We start from the raw sequence: 7,585 nt of genomic DNA on the forward strand, positions 1-7,585 counted from the left end.
TCTCTCTCTCTCTCTCTCTCTCTCTCTCTCTCTCTCTCTCTCTCTCTTCTCCCCTGCTCACTCTCTCTCTAAAATAAAATTAAAACTTAAGATTAAATTTCAAAAAATAAAAAGAAAAGAAAAACGTATTCTATCCAGCACAGGGAATAATTTTGGAATTGGCCTGGAACAGTTAAGAAGGTAAAGAGGTTAGGGAGGCTGAGTAGCAAAATGAACTATGGGGTTTAAAGTCAGGTCCTCTCCTACCCAGCTGAGTTGGTGTGGACAAGTTACTTAACTTCCCCAAATGTTCAATTTCTTTAAATAAAAACTGGGGATAATGTTTACCCCACCGAGTTGTTATATGTGTGAAGTTGAGTATTGAGGGAAAGGAGTATCTTCTGTAGTCTAGCAACTGCGCTGGGTTTATTTGCCACTCATTCAAGTATTAACATATGCCCATAATTTCCATTTATAAATGAAGAACTGAGAGAGAGAGAGAGAGAGAGAGAGAGATTGCCCAAGTTTCAGTAACTAGTAAATATTGGACTTGAGATTGAAATGAGAATGGGTGAAGGGACTTAGTCTGAGTGAAGGTAGTATGTGAGTTGAATGGAGACTACTCAAAATATATGTCCATGTCCTAATCCATAGAACCTGTGAATATTACCTTATTCAGAAAAATAGTCTTTGTTGATGTAATTAACTGAAGGATCTTGAGATGAAGAGATCATCCTGGATTATCAGTGAGTCCACCAACAAATGATGTCTTAAATGTGAGGCAGAGGCATATTTGACAGCCAGGAGAGGTGGAGGCAATGGTGACCACAGAGACAGAAATTGGAGTAATGTGGTCACAAGTCAGGGAATGCCAACAGCCACCAGAAACTGGAAGAGGCAAAGAATGAATGGTCCCCTGGAGACCCTGAAGGGAGCATGACCCCGCTGGATTTTTTTGACTTCAGCCCTCAAATCTGAGAGAATAAATTTCTGTTGTTGTAAACCATCCATTTAGTGGTAATTTTTTATTGCAGCCCTACGACATTAATACATGTGGGAATGGCTTCCACTCTGTGAAGGCCCTTGAGCACCTGAAAGGTGGACACAATATTGGACTGGTTCTGAGACTTACTGAGGGGATTCCTTCTGAGGGTCAGCAGGTCATCCATATGAAGCTGACTTTCTCAGGGCCTTGACAAGTAATCAAGAAAGTCATTTTAATGACTTAGCTCTTCTTTGGGTATCAGCTTTTCTTTGCAAAGAGCCATAAGAGATGAGGCCACTTGCCCCATTTTTCAGAGGGGGCAAACAGGGGGACAGGCTACTTATGTGACTTAGCCTGGACCGCTGAGTTGCTGAGTTAGAAAAGAGAGTGCCATGATTTGAACTCACATGTGGCATATGAATTCTCCTGCGAGAACAGCTGGTCTTCAGGATTGGGCCATCAACCATCTCGCTGCTTTCTACCTTTGGGCGTTAAGTATTGCTGAAAGTCACAAGGGTGGGTATTTTACCACAACGTTATCCCTGCCATTTAAGCTTGCTCTAGGATGAGGATTGAATTCCCCCCACACCTCAAACACTCTGGCCTCCTCTTTGGAATTGAAATTGGGGCTGAGCTGCCAGGAGAGCTCTCCTTAAATGCAATATATAAAGACAACCCAGTGGGTTAGCGGGAATCTGTTTTTATCTTATGGCTTCTAGATAAGTAGGTGAGGAGGAGGGATTCCAATGTGATACAGAAAAGAAGTCTGTCAGTAGAGGTTCTTCAATACTGACATGGGTTATGAAGGCAGCAGGGTTATTGTGGGTCTCTCAAAAGGAGGGCAGGGATCACTCCACCCTCTTCAGCTCTGCTCACTGAATTGTGAGTAGGGCGAGTTTTCCTGAAGCCTTTCTCTCCCCTCCATTTTAGATCCAGTACCTGAATTGTCTTGTGTAGTAGAGTGGACTGCACACAGCCTCTGGATTTGCATAGACTTGGGTTCAAATCCCAATTTTAATGTGTTTATTTACTTATTTTGAGAGAGAGAGAGAGAGAGAGAGAGAGAGAGAGAGAGAGAGAATGTGAGAGTATGTGAGCGGGGGCGGGGGACAGAGAGAGTGGAAGAGAGAATCCCAAGTAGGTTCTGCGCTGCTAGCATGGAGCTTGATGTGGGGCTTGATCTCACAAACGCTGAGATCATGACCCGAGCTGAAATCAAGAGTTGGACACTCAACAAACTGAATCACTCAGGCACCTTTATATTTTTAAATGCTTTATAGTTTTAAATGGGCAGGGGTGAGTCTCTTTGGCAGGGCTGTGGTGGAGTCACATATTAGACACTTGATAAATCTTTCTTATGGGGATGAGGGATGATAACAACTTTAAATGAGCACATTGCACACTCCTTACCTGGATTATTAATTCTCCCAAGCACTCTAGAGAGGTAGGTACTATTGCTAGTTCCATTTTGTAGAAACTGGGCATTAGGAGCTGAAGTCAGGAGTCCACATTCCCACAGCTTATAGGAGGGAGGGCCTGATTCTATGCTTGGCCTGTCTCCAAAGACCAGGCTCTTAACCATGGTTAAAGCACCTGCCATGGTACCAGACACTCACTAGGTGTTATTAAGTGATGCTACTTAGTCTGAATTCAACAAGTATATATAAAGAGCACCTATGTTCTGGGCACTATTTACTCCTGAAAACATCTAGGCAAGTGACCTGGGAAATGCTGGGATGAATCAGTTAGGTTTGATTAAGGAAGCAGTACCCTCATGAGTACTGGGGGTGACAGGGAGGAAGGGATTGGTTGTAGGGCTGAGACTTACCCAGTGATGGGTCTGAAGTAGCTATAGATCAGCAGGGCCAGAAGTCTGGAAGAAAAGCCAGATGTGAGGTGGGAGAGAGTGAGGCGAAAGTGAAACCCCCAAAGGAACTTTTATTTTTCTCTTGCCACTTTCAACCTTGACTTTGAAACCAAAAGCTGGTACCCTTTACCACAGAACGGGACATAAGCTTTGCTCCAGACTCAGAGTAGCTGAAGGGGAAGATGTGGCAGGAGCTGGGGAAGGCTGTGGGCCCACACCAACAGGGAAAGTCCCCGGATGGGTCACAATGTGTTGACAAGTTTGAAGCAGCCCCCGTAGCCACACACTGACCTTCACAACATGAAAGCTGCCGTTTCACTTCTACCTTCCGAATGCTCCACAAATATCTGTTGTAGGCAATCCTGAGGAACTACATACAGAAGGTAATTCTAGGAAGGAATTAGTTAAGTTGGCCTGATGCAAAACCGCTGCACCGATGTTCCAATGGTGCCACTTCACTGATGCACATGGCCTTACTGAGGTACAGAGGGTAGGTAACCTCTTGGAAGGCACATTGAGACAGAGCCTTCTGACTCACTTCTTCCCTGGCAGCCTTGGCTCAGACAGAAAAAAAGAAGAATGTACCTGTGATCCTACTTCCCAAAGAAAGCTCTTGTCAACATTTTGGTGTGAAGACTTTGTAGTCTTTTTCTTAGTTCAAGTATACACCTAGTTCAAATATTCAAGAAAAATAGAATCTTAGCATACATGATATTTTATAACCTGTTTTTCTTTTAGTGTGAATAGCCTTTTCCATGTCATTAATATTATTCCTTAACATTGTTTACATCTGCGTAAGAATTCCACAGCATGAATGTACCTAGTTTATCTATGAAGTGGTTAATGGCATAGTCTCTGAAGACAGACTACAGGGGTTCAATTCCAAGGTCTTCCAACATTTGCTAGCTGTGAAAATGGGCAGGCGAGTTAGCTATCCTCAGTTGCCTCACCTGCAAAATGGGGAAATAGTACTTCCTTCAGAGGGCTGTTCTGAAGAACAAATGACTTTTTATATGTAGATAACCTACCTCTATTCTGATATTATTTAATCAACCTTCTAAATTGAATATTTAGATTGTTCCCAAGCCTTTCACCAAGGCTTTCACTTTTACACATACACCATAATTAACAAATTAAGTATAGTAAATATTTGTGGTTACATTAGGGAATCTCTTCCAGAGTGAATCATTGAGTGTCCATAATGTACAAAACATTATGCTATACACAAAGAAAAATGAACACAGTTCTCTTCCTTAAGACATTTGAAATGCAGTGGGGGTGGAGAAAAGGCACATTCATATACAAATATAATACTATGTACAAACATACCAGCATGTAGACAGAGGGCACAAATGAAGAACCGTGGGAGAGGAGAACACACCTTCAGCTGGGGAATCAGACAGGCAATGGAAGAGATAGAAAGACTTCGCCCTCTGCTCCCATCACCTCCCAGATCCTCAAATCAGAATTCAGAGTGGTTTTCGTTTGTCAGGTTCAGAATTTGTTACCTCGAGAGAGAGCACCAAGGGCTGTGTTCCAAAGGTTCCAGGGATACAGGTGTACAATGCAAGACCAAATATTTAGGAAATACCTTTTTTTCTGGAAAAGGAAAGAACACATTTCACAGCTGAATAGAGAAGTGAAAAATGAAACTAAAGAAGCATGAAGGTAATATTTACTTGCTAGATTTATACGGTGCCTACCTTTAGAAAAGCCTGGCTATAAATCCAGCATGTGCCCTCCCCTCACGCCCCCCGCCCCCCCCCCACATACATATACTCTGTTCTGTTATCAGGCTCTGAATTCTCTGAAGCACATTTTGCGGTCATTTTACTATCATTTTAAACTCTTCATCCTTCTACCCACCCCAGATCACTCTCAAACATCCTCTCCAAGAGTAGATGTTTGGAGTCAGACACTCCTAGGCTAAATCCAGACTCTACAGTTTACCTGCTGGGTGACCTTGGACATGTAACTGAAGTCTCTAAGTCTCAGTTTCCACATCTATAAAATGGGGACCCGAAGAGCAATATCACATCACCTATTGCACCTAGTGCTGCAATGAGGATTACATGAGTGAGGCCTGTAAAACACTTACACAGTGCAGATCACTCAATGGTGTGATCACTTATCACTCTGACATAGGCCTATAAGGAAGGCCTTAAGGAAGAGAACTGTGTTCATTTTTCTTTGTGTGTTCATTTTTCTTTGTGCATCCTGAAACTAAGTGGAAGAGATATTTAGATTTGTGTCATTTCTAATTTTTTCTGTTAGGTTGAAAATTGAGTATGAAAACACCAGAAAGGTGAAGAAGTCAGATTTCTTTTGTAACCAACAAAATCTAGACTGTTTCTAAATCTAGGCTGCTTTTCTAAAGGTAGGCACTGAATAATCTAGACTGTTCACAGGAGAATGAGGATGACTGATAATGTGTAATGCCTCTCCCAGGGGGCATTTGCATTTTCAACTGGGGCCAAAACCCTTGGCCAAAGGAATGAAGATGGAATGGTGGGATTTCAGCTACCAGGCAGGGGACAGTGGGAAATATTTTGATGCAGTGAATTTTAGTACTCCTAAACCATTTCAGGTACTCATTCATTCATTCACTCATTCATTCATTCAATGCATATTTATTAAGTAACTACTGTCTGCCAGACATTGTTTTATGCACTTGAGATATAATAGTGAACAAAATAGACAAAGATCTCTGTCCTCATGGGTTTCACATTTTAGTGGGGGCATAAAGACAATAAATAATATAATTAATGAATAAGTAGGCTTTATTACGTTACGGATTAAATACCATGTAAAAACTAGAGAAAAGGGGAGAGTGGCAGTCCTGGGGGGAGGTTGGACAGGTTGCATACTAAATATGGTGGTTAGGGGGCGCCTGGGTGGCTGGGTCGGTTAAGTGTCTGACTTCAGCTCAGGTCAAGATCTTGCAGTTTGTGAGTTCGAGCCCCGTGTTGGGCTCTGTGCTGACAGCTCAGAGCCTGGAGCCTGCTTCGGATTCTGTGTCTCCCTTTCTCTCTGCCCTCCCCCTGCTCACGCTCTGTCTGTCTGTCTCTCTCTCAAAAACAAACAAACAAATAAATAAATAAATTAAATAAATATGGTGGTTAGGATGAGCCTCATTGAGAAAGTGACATTTCCCCACTGTTTTGAAGGAAGTGAGGGAGTTCACCAACTGGACATCTGAGGAAAGAGTGTTTCTCAATGGGGACAGTTAGAGCAAAGGGCTCAGGGAATATGTGTGTGTGTGTGTGTGTGTGTGTGTGTGTGTGTGTGAGAGAGAGAGAGAGAGAGAGAGAAAGAGAGAGACAGAGAGACGAGAGATGGAAAGGGAGAGGGAGGGAGATGGAGATGGGGAGGGAGAGGGGGAGACAGGAACTGAGAGAGACACAGAAAGAGAAAGTGGCAGTGGGAGAGATCATTCCTGTAAGTGCTTGGGGAACAACAAGGATTCAGTGTGGCTGGAGCAGGTGGGCGAGCACTAGGAGATGAGAAGGTGTGCACTACTGTTCAGGTGAGTTTGTAGGCTACTCTAAGGAACTTGGCTTTTACTAAGTGAAATGGGAACCACTGGAGGGTTTTGAGCAGAGGAGTACAGTGATGTGACATTTTAAATGGATCGTTGTGACCACTGTATTAGGGATATACCAAAGGTGGGGAGGGAAAGGTACACCAGCGGGATCAGCTACTGCAGAAACTCAGGTGAAGGATGATGTTGGCTCAGACCAAGGGGGCAGCAGGGGAGGAAATGAGAAGTGGTAATATTCTGCATTTATCCGAAGGTAGAACAAAAGGGATGTAGGAGGATGAGAGAAAGGAGTCAAGAATGACTCCAGGTGTTTGGTCCCATCAGCTGGGATGAGGAAGGCTGTGTGAGGAGGAAGGCACAGAACATAAGGAATTCAGGGTTTGGATATGTCAGGTTTGAGGTGTCTATCCGACTCCCAAGTGGAGACTGAGGTTGGCTGTGTAGCCTGGCACTCAGGAAGTCTGGGCCGGAGATACAAATTTGAGATAGACAGTTGCTTAAAGGCATGAGGACAGATGGGATCACCCAAGGAATGAGTGTGGATGGGAAGTGAGGCGGTCTGAGGGCGGGAAGGTAAAGGTTTTCCCAGAGGGAATTGCAGGTTCCCCTGCTAGAGCTGACGAAGGTCCATTCTAGAGCAGCCCGGGCCTGCAGGGGGTGCCCTGGAACTGGCTGTGGTTGCAGTGATGGAGAGAAATGTTTGCTTCTCCGGGAAGGAGAGACGCTCAATAGATTCCTTCGGGAGTGGCAGGAATAATTAAGAGAAGTAGGTAAGGATATCCTAGTAGCACACGTGCTCGGCTGCCTCCAAGGAATTGGAAAACCTGGGTCTATTAATCTGTTCAGACATCTGGGCACCACCGCCTAGCCTACGAGGCCCCGCCTCTCCAGCCCTTTCTCTCTCTCTCCCCTCCCCTCTTCCCATCCTCGCCTCTACATGTCACTTCTACAACCGCTCTGATTATAATTGATCAAACAGAATCACGGAATCACGGCTCATTTTGCTGTTTTGTTCAGTGGCCCGATCTGCAAAGAGACTCTGGTAGTTGGGCAGATTGTATTCTCCCCTCTTGGAATTCCGCTCACAGAGGCCTTCCCGTCGTGGTCTGCCGCGCAGGGACACGCCGGTGCCGCCGAGGATAACGAGGGCGGGGGGCTGGAGGCAGGCGGGGTGGGGGTGGGGGACGCGGCGCCGGCGGCGGGGCGCGAGGGG

The 7,585-nt window shown here is 44.7% G+C and overlaps 1 protein-coding gene and 1 long non-coding RNA gene across 26 annotated transcripts in view; one reads left to right on the forward strand and one right to left on the reverse strand.

The window, feature by feature from the left end:
- Positions 1-7,585, forward strand: part of CACNA1C (calcium voltage-gated channel subunit alpha1 C) — a 761,926-nt gene that overhangs the window by 87,455 nt on the left and 666,886 nt on the right. The gene's annotated exons all lie outside the window — the stretch shown is intronic.
- LOC121022117 (uncharacterized) overlaps positions 1-7,585 on the reverse strand; it is a 15,277-nt gene that overhangs the window by 5,109 nt on the left and 2,583 nt on the right. The window contains exons 2-3 of one of the 3 annotated variants that reach the window (XR_005786816.1): positions 3,417-4,430; positions 2,793-2,837 (exon numbers count right to left, since the gene is read on the reverse strand). This is a non-coding gene — a long non-coding RNA (uncharacterized LOC121022117). The other 2 variants (XR_005786815.1, XR_005786814.1) reach the window with 2 other exon arrangements.

Source organism: Herpailurus yagouaroundi, unplaced genomic scaffold (assembly GCF_014898765.1).
Source record: "Herpailurus yagouaroundi ecotype Mexico unplaced genomic scaffold, PumYag 355, whole genome shotgun sequence".
NCBI lineage: Eukaryota > Metazoa > Chordata > Mammalia > Carnivora > Felidae > Herpailurus > Herpailurus yagouaroundi.